The 14883-nt window shown below is 36.5% G+C and overlaps 1 pseudogene; it reads left to right on the plus strand.

Moving 5' to 3' along the window:
* Positions 1 to 9666: 9666 nt before the first annotated feature.
* Positions 9667 to 13753, plus strand: LOC133297743 (protein NRT1/ PTR FAMILY 5.2-like; annotated as a pseudogene).
* The last annotated feature ends 1130 nt before the right edge of the window (positions 13754 to 14883 follow it).

Below are 14883 nucleotides of genomic sequence, written 5' to 3' on the forward strand. Positions count from 1 at the left end.
GCTCCTCCTAAACATACTCTACCATTAGAGCATGTAGAAGCTCCAAGAGCACCCTATCTCCAATGTGAGCCGCGGCCTTGTGAGGGAAGGATCTCAAAATCTACTCACTTTCACGGTTTAACAATGCCACCAATGGCTTTAGAAGACAATTTCCAACAAATTTCAAGTTAAACTTTGTTGGATTTAGTTAGGATTTGAGTGATTAAAGAGGGAAGGAAATTTTTGCATAGAAATGGGGGGCTGATCTCGGGTTTGAGGAGAGAGAGGGAAGTGGGAAGATGATGAATAGTAAGAAAGTGAGGTGGACTTAAGTGATTTTAAGTGGGGTGGGTCCCACGCCACCTCACGCGATTCAAAACGCGTCTGAACTCTCACTAAACGTCCGTAAATTCAAAACCTATTTAGAAACTCTTGTTTTTAACATTCACTATTCTCCTTTAATTACACTTGATCAGATGAATTCAGAGTCCTCCATTCGTTCGGAGAAAACACTGTTTTAAGCTATTGCGCGCGCCGTTGGCACGCTTCCCCAAACGGTCTTAATTCCATCAAAAATCATATTTCCTAGTTCTATAGATCATTTATAACTAATATTTGAAACCTAGAGCTCAAAACTCAACTGGCACATTTTACGGTGCAATCGTACCGCGATATTTTTACCCGCGAAAAACACTATTCACTCATTTTTCTGAAACTTGCCTGTCCACTCAATTTTTTGTTCTGATTCCATTTCCAGGGTTATTGCTATCATCTGAGACCTTCTACTCACTTTTTATCTTCCTAGGGTTGTGTGCATGGCTAATTACCATTTTGCCCTTTCTTTGTATTTTGGCCTAATCTTCAGGATTTTCACTAATCCTTCACTTAAATACTCACTTAATATTTTAAATATTTAATTTAGAAATGTGAGGTGTTATATTCACCCCACCTTTTAGAATTTTGTCCGCAAAATTAACACATACTCATCCGCTAACTCAGGATACAGCCGGAGAATATCATCATCCCGTTCCCAAGTAACCTGTATGTCTTTACCATTTTACTTTTATCACAAACATAGTCTCCTTTTTGTGATACTCATTATCCTTCGACCCCTCACAATTACTTGTCTATTATGGTTCTGTGACCTTTTAATTCACAATACTTCAAACTTTCTCCGGTTTATCGTTTCACTTCCGCTGATTTTTTGGTAATAACATAACCATATTACAGATTTATTGGTATCAATTCACCTCATTCTCATCTTTATCTATCTTTCTGACCCAAGGTCATTCTCAAAAGCATCTAATCGTTTTCATACTAGGCTCTAACCGTTCTCATGCACATTCACTAGTTTTTCCTGGAGTATTTCCAACTCACATGTTCTTTAGTACTTAACTCTTTTCGTTGTCCTCACTGTTTCAACAATACCCCACATCTCTTTTGTACCAGTCTTTTTCACTGATGTTACTACCCTTACCATTTCATTGCTTTCTTGGCTTTCACCCAAGCACATACTTTCTAGTTTCAAAGGCAATTTGTCGTGTCCTACAATTCTGACTCACATTAAATTCTATACTCATATACTTTACTTTTCCTTGTCACGTGTCTTCACCTCTTCTTAGGTACTCACGACTATATCTTTCTCTTTGTGATACGAAACTAACAATCCTCACAATAGTTTATGTTTCCGATTAACCATTTAAGGTCCTTTAACCACAAACACACTCCTGAATTTTTCCATCTACAAACTCATATTCATAGTTTACACTCACTGTTACTCTCTTTATTAACTTAACCATCTCAACTTTATCGACTCAGTCAGCTCAACTCCATACTTAGACCTCTCACAGTCTAAACACAACACTCATCAATGACCTCCACATCAAGGCCTCATGCTTAATATTTTCTCCCACTAACTATTTTCAGCTTTCATTCCACTCTGATGTTGCAACTTAACCATATGTTCCACTTATTTATACTACTTTTTCGTAGTCATCTTCATTTAATCTTGGATGTCAAACTCAAAACACTATCACCTTACAGTTTTACTAACTTCCACCAAACACCTTGGGACGAATCAGTTTCCAAACTCATTCCATTAGTAACTGATGGACCACTAAAAATGCCATGTCTCTCACATACAAGTCACATCCTATAGGAATCTTTGAAACTTAATTGTCAAGTCACATAAACTATATCCATCATTGCCACTACTAAGATGTATCAAGACCTGAAGAAGAATTTCTGGTGGCCGGGTATGAAGAAGGTTGTTGCCATTTTTGTGTCTAAGTGTTTGGTTTGCCAGAAGGTGAAGATCGAGCATCAGAAACCGTCCGGTGAGCTTCAACCTCTTGAAGTACCACAATGGAAGTGGGAAAGTATTTCCATGGACTTCGTGGTGGGATTGCCTAAGACTCAGGCGGGTTGTGACTCTATTTGGGTCATTGTGGACAGACTGACGAAGTCTGCCCATTTTCTTCCAGTGAAGGTGAGCTTCACTACAGAGCAGTTGGCCAAGCTTTATGTTCGCGAGATTGTGAGGCTTCATGGGGTGCCCGAGAGTATCATCAGTGATAGGGACCTGAAGTTCACATCTCGGTTCTGGGAGGCGCTGTAAGAGGCTTTTGGTACGCAGTTGAGATTGAGTACCGCCTATCACCCTCAGACTGATGGACAGACTGAGAGGATCATCCAGACCTTGGAGGACATGTTGCAGGCATGCACGTTGGAGCAGGGCTCAGCATAGGATAGGTACCTTCCGTTGGTTGAGTTTTCGTACAACAATAGCTTTCATGCTAGCCTGGGCATGGCGCCCTGCGAAGCACTGTATGGTAGGAGGTGTCAGACTCTTACCTGTTGGTCTGAGGTTGGAGACAAGGAGCTTTTTGGCTTGGACTTTGTCCAAGATACCACCCAGCAGATCCTGTTGAACAGAGAAAAGTTGAAGCAGGCGCAGAATCGCCAAAAGAGCTACTATGATGTCAAGCATCGTCCACTGGAGTTCAGTGAGGGTGAGCACGTGTTTGTGAGACTTTCACCTGTCACCGGTGTTGGTCGGGAACTCGGAGTGAGGAAGTTGAGCCCGCGATATATTGGGCCATACCAGATTCTTGGTAGAGTAGGACCTGTTGCCTACCAGCTTGCCTTGCCTCCGAACTTGGCCAACATCCACGACGTGTTTCACGTGTCTCAGCTTCAGAAATACATAGCAGATCCTTCGCACATGGTGCAACCTGATGATGTGGAGGTTCGAGAGAACCTGAAGACTCCCGTCGGACCACTCAAGATTCTCGATCGTGGCGAGAAGCAGCTGAGGAGCAAGATCATTCTGATGGTCAAAGTGCAATGGTCTGGAAGAACTCCTGAGGAGTGTACTTGGGAGCATGAGGACGAGCTTCTCCGGCAGTACCCCGAGTTTCGAGATAGGTATGTTTCTGATTTTGAGGACAAAATCCTAAAAAGGTGGGGTGAATGTAAGAACCTGCACCGTTAATTAAAGAAATTAATTAATTATATATGAGAATTAGGAAATAATTCCATAATTGACCCTAATAATTATTATGAAGCTTAATTAAGTATGATAAGTGATTAAGAATGCTGAAAGTCACTTTTCGGAAGAAAAATGCAGATACCGGTTCTGCTAGTCGGTATAAATGCGTATCGAAAAAGTATCACAGAAAATTATAATAAGTGCATGAATATTCCTAGAATATTATATAGGACTTGTAAAACGAGTTTCAAGTTAAAATAATGAGAACTGATGCCAGATACTGATACTGGCTATGAAAAGCGCATACCGGAAAGGTGCTCCGAAAAATATAATAAAAATATGATAATTCTTGTAAAATTGAGTAGGTTAAGAATCCTAAGCTTGGGATTAAAATGCTAAGCGTAACAATTAAAGTTAATACTGTGTGTTTAAGTGTTAAGTGGCTATATATATGCAAGTATGGCTCAAAACCCTATGTGCCACTCTTTTCCTACGTGAGTTTCTTGGAGGCTGACCAGAAAACACTATTCCATTGCCTTCTCTTCTCCATTCTTGAGCTTTGAGGCTATTTCCTTCCATTTCTCTTCTCCTAAACACTTGGTGAGAGTGAGAGTGACCTTGGGGGTGAGTGGTCAGCTTGTTGCTGAGTTATGGACTCTGTTTTGAGGAGTTCCTTGGGCTAAGTTGGTGGGTTGTTGGGTTGGAGCTTCGTTCTTGGTTGTTGAGGCTCCTAGTGGTCATCTTTGTGAGGAAAGGAACCACCTTGCTGTATATTTTCGTGCACCCTTTGTGTCAGCACCTTGAAGCTGACTTGTGAGCTCCAAGAGCACCTTTGGTTGGCTGTTTTGAGCTTTGGGTAAGTTGCCTAACCTTGATCATGTGTTTTAATGGTTTAAAGGTGGTGTCTTTGCATGTAAATGGGTTAAACAAGTAACCAACTCGTATGTGGACTTAAAACAGATTAAAGATGCATGCTTTGACGTTTTAAAGTGTTAAAAATGGTACCTTGGAAGGATATCTTCGCGAAATGCAGAAACTGCATTCTGTCGCGAAATATCCGGATATGGTATCCGGATATTGATATCCGGATATGCCCCCAACATATATCCGGATATTCTGGGATTTCGAAGAACAGTAGCTGCACTGTTCATACAATAGGCTATTGGGGGTTTGTGGACCCTAGAGTGATGAAGTTGAACTTCTGTTTAATTGAACTAAGTTAGAATCAAGTGGTTAAGGGCTTATGGCTTTGTGTGAAGCCTTAAGATATAAATCGTAAAAGGAAAACATAGTCTTTATGTTTATGCTTTTGAGCTTTGTTGTTGATATGTTTGCTGGTCCTAATCAGATTGTGATCTGCTGTGTGTTGGACTTGAGCTGTGTGGACTCTTGGCATTGGATAGTGAGCTTGCAAGGTAAGCTTTCGTGTCCTCGGTTTAGCCATGTTGTGGTTCCACCATGTCCCATGGGGGTATGTTTATATGCATGCAGTGTTACATGCTTTTGATGTTTTGGAAATGCTGTTGAGCTGTTATATGCTAGTGCCTTTATGATATGCATGTGGTGTTCCACCTATACGGTAAGCCTGAGTATATGGTACATACGATATGGTGAGGTTGTGGGTGAGGTGCAAGCGGTTTTCCTTGTACTATGTGTAGGTAATAGACGTATTCCTACATTTCTCTGGCCAGTAGAATAGTTTAAACCCACATAGCATGAATATCTGTTGCACTGCATAGTTTTGGAAATTATATTAAATTACTACTTTTGAACTGATATTGCACATGTAAGTGAGCTTGGGGTGGAAGATCCTTGAGGACCCCTTGTCTTACTGAGATTTCTGATTTAGAGATCTCACCCCACGTTTGGGGAATGCTTATTTCAGGTTCAGGTAATGCGGGGGTTGAGATCTCTAGTGGCAGGAGGCCAGAGCTTAGCTGATAGATGTTGCATGTTTATGCTGCTTATGTTAATATGCTGTTATGATTAGATGTTGGATCCTATTTACTGTCTTATGCTTTTAGATTCAGTTTATGGATTCCTCTGTTGAGACTCTGTGGTTATGCTGTTGATTTGGTGAACATGGGTATTGTCCATGCCACATAGACTTGATTATTGTCTTATTTTATTTGGAGTTGTAATAATGTATCAGGATATTGTCCGGACTATGTGTAGTAAATCCGTGACATAAATACTCACTTTATCTATATATATGAGGTATTCCAGTTAGATGTCTTTTTGCAATTTACATACCGGCGATATTTTATGAAATTGATTAAGTAATCAACTTGGCTAAGTATAATGACGTCATAATTGAAAAGAAAAAGATATTCCGTATTTTTAATTAAGGCCAGCTTAATACGATGATATGTTAACAAACCGGGTATACACGGGGTGTTACAGGGAACAAAAAAATAGAATCAAAAAATTTCTGCTTCTTTATTTCCGGGCATAAAAAGAAAATCAATTTTCTCTCACACTCTCACGACTCCGTACCCGCTCACACACACCAACACCAAACAATCACTGCTTTCAACCATATCAATCGACGATTCGAATATTCAGAGTTCAGATGAGAATGAGAGTGAGGTCGCTTTAGCTGGTATTCTGGGCCATCGTATTAGGGTTTGCACTTGCAGAGAAGCGACCTGCCTCCGTTACCAAGAACCTCACAATATCGTGATTCCTCCTATATCTTGAAGTTTCTAGATTTGGACGCCCTTCCATGGCTGAAGCAGCCTGTGTATGGCATATGTGTAGTGCTTGCTTACAAATTGCCAGAATTACAAGCTGAATCGAAAATGCTTCTAGCTGCTTCCCTGGACTTCCAATTTGGCACTTCCAATTTGGCATATGCTATTGGTAGGTACACCAACGATTGGCATTGGAGCACTTAGTGTAGTGATTGTATTAGAAGACTCTTGGAGCACTAAATGTGTTATCAAACGTAATTCTGATTCTCAGAACAAAAAAAAAATATGTTAACAAACGCAATTCTGATTCTTAGAATTGTTCTAAGGCACAGAAATAGAAAAGAATCATTTCTTTTCAGAAACAGTGCTAGGGAATAGAATGATTGTCATGCGCAGCCTTAAAGAATGGGTTGTTTTATTTTTTTTTAATTTCCTTATTTGTTATTATTGTTTTATAAAAAAATGCCAAGACGAATAAATAAATAAAGAGATTAATGTTTCTTATAATGTAGAGATAAAATTATATGTTATACATATATATAAAAGTGTGTGAAGCTCATGTGGAGCCATATAAAAAGAAGAGTACAAAAAATATGGGTCCCGCACATTTTGTATATGTAAAAAATAAAAATTATCTCCTATAATAGAAATATTAATTTCATAAATAAGTAAATAAATAAATAAATACAAACTATGGTGTTAATCAGTCAAATAAAACGATACATGCACAAGACTCCATGTTAAAATAAAAAAGAGAAAGTCAAAAAAACGAAAAGATGTGACATCTCTATCCGTACGCGTCCGGAAGAGCGTCGTTTAATTGTATTGAAGCGTAAGACAAAAGAAATTTCATTGACGGAAGCAATAACGAAAAACAAACAGAATTTAAATGGGATTTAAGTCAAGGAAACTGTTTGTATTCAGAAATTAACATAAATTCCAAAACTTTACCAGTTGAGTCAAAATTTTAGAAGCATATAATAAACTTATTAAGCTTTACAACACAATTGGAATCACCTTATTTGAAGGTCTCTAGGCCGAGATATGCATCCAAGAAGTTGACTATTCAAAACTGAAGTTTATGACAGATACCAAAAAGTTCAGCCAACTTTCCTAACCCTGTATTCTTAACATAACCAAGGGTTATAGTTCTAGTCCGTACCTTTATTAATTCGGGAATAACATCTATCCTTTTAAAGGATATAAACTTATATCCTTTTAGATTCTAATCGTTGATTTCCGTCCATCAACGGTTATAATTTATTGGATTAAGATTATTAATTAATTAATAATAAATTTGGCCCATTAAGTTTGGCGCAACAGATTATAACCGTTGATGAACGAAAATCAACGGTTAGGATCTAAAAGGATATAAACTTATATCCTTTAAAAGGATATATGTTTTTCCCAAATTAGAATGTTATATTTGCCATGCTATTGATAATGAAACCCTAGAAGGTTGGATTGATGAACTTAAAACACTCCCATGGACCCAGTTCTGATTTATACATATTAAAAGATACCATGAATCAAGGAAACTCTAAAAAGATAATGGCATGTTGTAGGCAGAAAACTTAGACAAACAAATTGAGTTTAAATGAAGAATTTTTTTGTTTTGGCCTTGAATTAATAGGGAAAAACATATATCCTTTTAAAGGATATAAGTTTATATCCTTTTAGATCCTAATCGTTGATTTCCGTTCATCAACGGTTATAATCTGTTGCGCCAAACTTAATGGGCCAAATTTATTATTAATTAATTAATAATCTTAATCCAATAAATTATAACCGTTGATGGACGGAAATCAACGATTAGGATCTAAAAGGATATAAGTTTATATCCTTTAAAAGGATAGATGTTATTCCCAATTTGGGAAAAACATATATCCTTTTAAAGGATATAAGTTTATATCTTTTTAGATCCTAACCGTTGATTTCCGTTCATCAACGGTTATAATCTGTTGCGCCAAACTTAATGGGCCAAATTTATTATTAATTAATTAATAATCTTAATCCAATAAATTATAACCGTTGATGGACGGAAATCAACGATTAGGATCTAAAAGGATATAAGTTTATATCCTTTAAAAGGATAGATGTTATTCCCAAACTTATATCCTTTTAGATCCTAATCGTTGATTTCCGTCCATCAACGGTTATAATTTATTGGATTAAGATTATTAATTAATTAATAATAAATTTGGCCCATTAAGTTTGGCGCAACAGATTATAACCGTTGATGAACGGAAATCAACGGTTAGGATCTAAAAGGATATAAACTTATATCCTTTAAAAGGATATATATTTTTCCCTATAAATTTATATCCTTTAAAAGGATAGATGTTATTCCCTTCTCATTTTCACAATACTCTTCCCTCTCAAGGAGCCATACCCGGAAATTAGGCAAACATACATATATAGGTTGGGGATTTCACCTCTCCAATTCTAAAGTCGCCCAAGGAGCTTCCTAATTAAAGGTTCTTTCTTTCTCCTTGGTGCTTCTTGCATGAACTAACGTGTTTGGTAGGAGAGTTTTATTTTTTTACTGGGAAAATTTCATGAGATTTAAAGAAGACAATATTTGGTAGGATTTTGTAAAAAATTTGCATAGGCTTCTCATTTGCATAAAAATGAGGTAATGTGTAAAATTACAAGAATTTGTCTATTTCAAAATATCTGGGTGGTATTCTGATTTTGCCTAGGAAATCAAAAGTGGCAATGAAAAAAAAATTAACTTACACCAAATTTTCTGATAATATTTCGACCTACAAAATAATTTTTTTTTTTAATTTTCCTACCAAACTCATTTTTTCATTGTATTTTCCGTAATTGATGAGTTTCGCAAATAAAATTTTTTTTCTGGGGGGTCTTCTCTTATGGTCCCTTTCGGTCACAAGCTGGAAAGTGAGAATTTACAAATTGAAACTCCTCCTTCCTTGCAACAGTTCACGGCTTACATGTGGGATTGTTGAGAATTTACAAATTGAGTTGGCAATTATCTAGAAGGAAGGGTGTGTGTTTGCACACCAGGATTTGTGTAATATATATGAGGTGGTGAGGGAATTATCTGGAAACCTCTTAATTTAGGGTTTATATTATCATGACTTCAGGATTTCCTTTAAATTATATTTCTCTAACTGTGATTAAATTTTAAATCATTAGTTCGGATTAAGTTAGACAAATTTAGGGTTTCTTAACCATAGTCGTTACTAACTTAGCGAATTGTCAGAAGATATAAGGTGTCATTTCAGTTAAAAGTTAAAACACCCATTGAAAAGGAAGTCATTAATTATAAATCAAGATGTGCGTAACTTTTCCACTTAACAATATTTTATCGACGGAAAGTTAATTGGAAGAGACCTGAAACATAAACCTGTCTCTGTTTTCGATATAGGTCATTTTCATTTCGGATCACGTCACTTCAAAGCATAGAGGAAATTAGCATTGTTTTCTTGGTGGAGAAAACAAATACTTGCTTTGTTGGTGCTCCTTGAGAAGATTATTATGCCAATGGAAGAGGATAGGATTGTGAGTGAGTTGTACACACAAGATGGAACTGTGGATCTTAAAGGAAAACCTGTTCTCAAATCCAAAAGGGGTGGTTGGAAAGCTTGCTTCTTTATTGTTGGTAACCTCCCTCGTTCTCTCTCACTTTTCATGACCATTTTTCATAGATACATTGTTTTATCAGAACATGCCACTGAGGGATATGTTTGTATATATCTCTTCATTTTCCAAATTCAACATTTTAATTCTGCTTCATCAAGCTAAATAGTTATTGTCATAATTCAACTTTTTAAATGATAATTAATACAATGAGGGTGTATGTTGTATGAAAATTTTATCTTCCTATTTCACTTGCATTTGATGATTTTAATTTATTAGTAAAGTAAATGATTAGATACAAATGAAATTAAAAATTTAATATAGACTTATTATTATTATTATATTGAGTTGTTTAGTGTTTGTGTAGAGCCATATATGTTTCCCTCAAAGGGTATAATATGTTGATCTTGGGTGCTCATAATAGCAATAATAAAGGCCAAGGCACCATTAGAGCTTCTCATGTACTGCATATAAATGGGGTGTGTAAAATAACTATGTAGTAACAGCACATGAGATAAAAGATACGATCCTTCCCCCTTTTATGGAGGAAGGGTTTAGAGAGGAGATCTCCCTCTCAAGCGTGGAAGACACAGTGATCAGAGTTGTCCCCACCTAATTATGCAAGGCATGCGCTACCCTCCTGTTGGAGTACAGTGGGCAACAGTGCAGGGATATGAGGTGCCCTCTAGAAAGTTCTAGATGTGAACTATAATATTGTGCCGAACTTATTGAGCTTAAAAAGGTCGGTAAAACATATTAAAAAAAAGAGAATGTCATGTGTATGCATCTGTTATTTTTCATTAATTATTGTATTTTTCATTTCTAGAATATTCTTTTATGAGAATTTTTTATAAAAATAAAATATTGTTATTACTAACTATTGGTGCCCACAAAGATAACAACAGTTAGGCTCAAAGGGGTTTTCATCCCTATAAAATGCCCCTCCTTTCCATGGAAAATGCACACTTGACTTCATTGTTGAGCTTATAAATTCATACTTCTGCCTCACTTGATTACTATCCCTGTTCACGAATAAAATAACAAGTACTGGAAATACCTAGGTAAAAGTTGCCAATAGTGGTCAAGAAAAAGTCAAACCAATAGGAAATAAACTAATAGCAGATAGGTACATTCATGCATAAATAAAAAATGTCACGTATCAATTAGATTGTAATATGTACAAACCTTGTTAGGCATTGTTTTGGTTGAATAAATTAATGTCATATATATGTGATGCAGTCTACGAGGTATTCGAAAGAATGGCTTATTATGGGATATCATCAAATTTGATGCTGTATCTAACAAAGACGCTTCACCAAGGCACTGTTACCTCTTCCAACAATGTCACCAATTGGGTTGGCACCATTTGGGTAACTCCCATATTAGGCGCCTACATTGCAGATGCACACCTTGGCCGCTTTTGGACTTGTGTCATTGCCTCAATCATCTATCTGTTGGTATGTCTTTCTATCACGTTTGAATTCTCCCATTGTCATTGTTGCTAACTGTCTTGTTCGATATGGTTAACAAGACTTGATAAATAACTCCATGTCCAAATTTTAATGGAAATTACGAGCATATCTTGCTCTAGTCTTTTATTGCTAAGGGTAAACTCCCTATTTATAAGGCTCCCAACTTGCGAGGGTAGAGGAAGGGGTTATAATTTTATTTTATTTTTTGGATAAAAGGAAAGGGCTTAATAATTGATTGTATATAGCTTTATCTTTGCATTTTTACAAAGAGACTATTCTCTAAACTCAAATCCATAACCTTTCGGTCACAAGCAATAACCTTACCATTACTCCAAAGCTTGCCCTCTCATTTATTGTTAGAACATAGGTCATCTTGGACCATAACAGATTTTGATGGTATAAAACATGGGTTTAAAGTTTATCATGTTGTAAGAGATAAAATTATCTCCTACATTCACATAAAAATGTGTAGGGTCTAGTTTTTCTATTTTTCTCTCATCTCCTCATATGTTCTCTTATGGGCTCTACACACTTTTATATGTGTGTGTGTAATATTTTATCTCATAACATAAGAAACTTTAAACTCATAGAACATTTGATAAGTGCTTCAACATCAACATTACCTTTATTTCAAATTAGTTGAGATTAGCGGTTGATGAACTCCAATAAAAATAATAAAAGATTGAAAGAAAAGAAACAAAAAATAAATATAGGAAAAAAGGAATAAAAAAAGACTGTATGGAGCATAGGAAATAATGAATCTACCTCTCCACAAGACTAATAACTTTCCTCCTCTCCGTACATAAATCTATTTCCTATTCCATAAGGTCTTAGTTTACTACTTTTCCAAGTTATTTGCATAAATAGAAAATCACAACGAAATTAAAAAAGCTATTCATCAATAACAATAAAGGATTAGGAGTCCATCACTCTCTATTTGTGTTTACTGATGGTTATAGCATCCTGCTTAGTGTTTAGGACAAGTCATCTTGTTAATTCTCTTGGGTTGGTTTAATAATTCATGAGTAATTGGTATTGGCAGGGTATGTCTCTGCTTACACTGTCAGTTTCCCTTCCAAGCCTAAAGCCACCTCAGTGCAATGAAATAGATGTGACAAAATGCAAGAAAGCCTCCACACTGCAGCTAGCTGTGTTCTTTGGCGCACTTTACATTTTAGCATTGGGAACTGGTGGAACCAAGGCCAACATTTCCACCATTGGTGCTGACCAGTTTGATGATTTTGACCCCAAAGAAAAGCGGCATAAACTCTCATTCTTCAATTGGTGGATGTTCAGCATCTACATTGGGACCCTATTTTCATTCACAGTTCTTGTGTATATACAAGATAATGTGGGTTGGGCACTTGGTTATGGTATTCCAACCTTTGGACTTGCAATATCAATCATCGTATTCTTGGCAGGTACACGCTTCTATAGACACAAACTGCCCGCAGGGAGTCCCTTCACTAGAATGGCTAAGGTCATAGTAGCTGCTTTAAGGAAAAGGAAGGTAACTGTTCCTATAGACACTAAAGAACTATATGAGCTTGATTTTGAGGAATATACAAAGAAAGGAAAATTCAAGATTGATCCCACCCCAACATTGAGGTATAAATTCTAGCCTACTTTCTGGTCCATTTGATGTGTGATTTTATTATACAAAGAAATGTTATTGTGTTAATACAAATACATATGCAGATTCCTCAACAAGGCCTGTGTCAATACTGGTTCAAGTACTGGTGCATGGATGCTGTGCTCAGTTACCCAAGTAGAGGAAACTAAACAAATCCTAAGGATGATCCCAATTTGGGTTGCTACATTTGTTCCTAGTGCAATGGCTGTTCTTGTAAATACCCTTTTTTTAAAGCAAGGAACTACACTAGACCGACGCATTGGAAGCTTCGACATTTCCCCAGCAAGTTTAATTTCATCTACAACTTTGACCATGCTTATCTTTGTTCTACTCTATGACCGTTTCCTTGTTAAGATTATGAAGAGGATGACAAAAAACCCCCGAGGGATTTCTCTTCTTCAAAGAATGGGAGTAGGGATCTTGATCCACCTAGTGAATTTGATAGTTGCATCTTTGACTGAAAGATATAGACTTAGTGTGGCCAAAGAACATGGGGTTGTTGAAAATGGAGGACAGGTTCCTTTGAGCATATTCATTTTGCTTCCTCAGTTTATACTTATGGGAGTAGCTGAAGTCTTCGTAGAGACTTCCAAACTTGAGTTCTTCTATGACCAAGCCCCAGAAAGCATGAAGAGCCTTGGGACTTCGTATTCCTTGACTACCATAGGCATTGGGAGTTTCTTCAGTACTTTTCTTCTGTCAACAGTTTCACAAATCACAAAGAAATATGGTCACCAAGGATGGATTTTGAACAACCTGAATGCTTCTCATCTTGATTACTACTATGCATTTTTGGCAGTACTAAACTTCCTTAACTTCATCTTCTTCGTGATTGTTACAAAGTACTATGTATACAGGGCTGAAGTTTCAGATTCCCTGAAAGTGCTTGAGGAAGAACTGAAGGAGAAGACAATCATTGTGTCAAACCAAGCAAACCTAAGAGATTATGAAATTTTGGAAAGTGGAAGAGGATATAACAGGTTTAAGTTTCAGAACTGATACAGAACTTTGGGATGGTTTTCGTAATTCGAAGCCACATTACAAGAACATTCAATTGTTATAGTTCTTGGAGTATATGAATTGAATTGATTTTGGCTGAGAAGAGTGACGCTCAAGAAAAAGAAAAGTTATTTTGGCTACTTAGGGAAGACAGATCATAACTCAATCTCGAGTATTTCATGACAAGAGTATAGAAGCCACTAATTCAGTTATATGAGTGTCACGAAATCTTCGTATTTGATTCCAATATTGAATCTCACTTAAGCCTCCTTTGTAACGAAAACAGAGAGAAAAAAGCGCAAAACTATGCTTGGCGTTACTAAAAATTCAGTCACAAATTTTTAACGATAAGATATTAAACCTTGAATTGTAATGCTTGAAAACATTTTCATTTGTAATGCTTGATTTAAGTAGTTCATTCTATATACCCAGATCGTGAATTTAATCAATACAAAAAGAATTTTACACCATGGCTTGTGAAAAGTGGTATTGCTTGAAATTGGTTTATCATCGTGTATAGCCGAGACGTACAAGTGTTAAACACCTTAGGAAATAGGAAGAAAAAAGTTTCCAACTCAGAAATATACGTGGAATTTTGACTGCTACTAAAACAAAGAATGGTAAGATCACAACACAGCAAGTGAAGGCTCAAGCTATAAAGGATATAACAGACATTAGATGAGGTATCCAAAAAGACGCTCAAGGAATTTGAACTCACTCAGGGAAACAAAACACCTCGGTGGGCAAATATGTCTCGTGTATATCAACATTAACAACACTTTTATCCCAAACCAATTGTGTTGTAAAACAAATAAACAAATAATTATCTTCATATGCCGGGGTAAAAACAACATCAATAACACCTTTATCCCATGGTAATAATTCTAGCCGAAAATTATAAAGGTCCTATCATTGGTTATGAACATGTTTTGGCCAATGCATAGATGAAATAAGACTTCATAGAATCAAGATGGGGTAGGTTGTTGAACAATGACAGATGTTCTTAAAAAA

The sequence above is a fragment of the Gastrolobium bilobum genome, unplaced genomic scaffold (assembly GCF_033153095.1).
Source record: "Gastrolobium bilobum isolate Gb01-03AN ecotype WA unplaced genomic scaffold, APGP_CSIRO_Gbil_v1 utg9057, whole genome shotgun sequence".
Lineage (NCBI taxonomy): Eukaryota > Viridiplantae > Streptophyta > Magnoliopsida > Fabales > Fabaceae > Gastrolobium > Gastrolobium bilobum.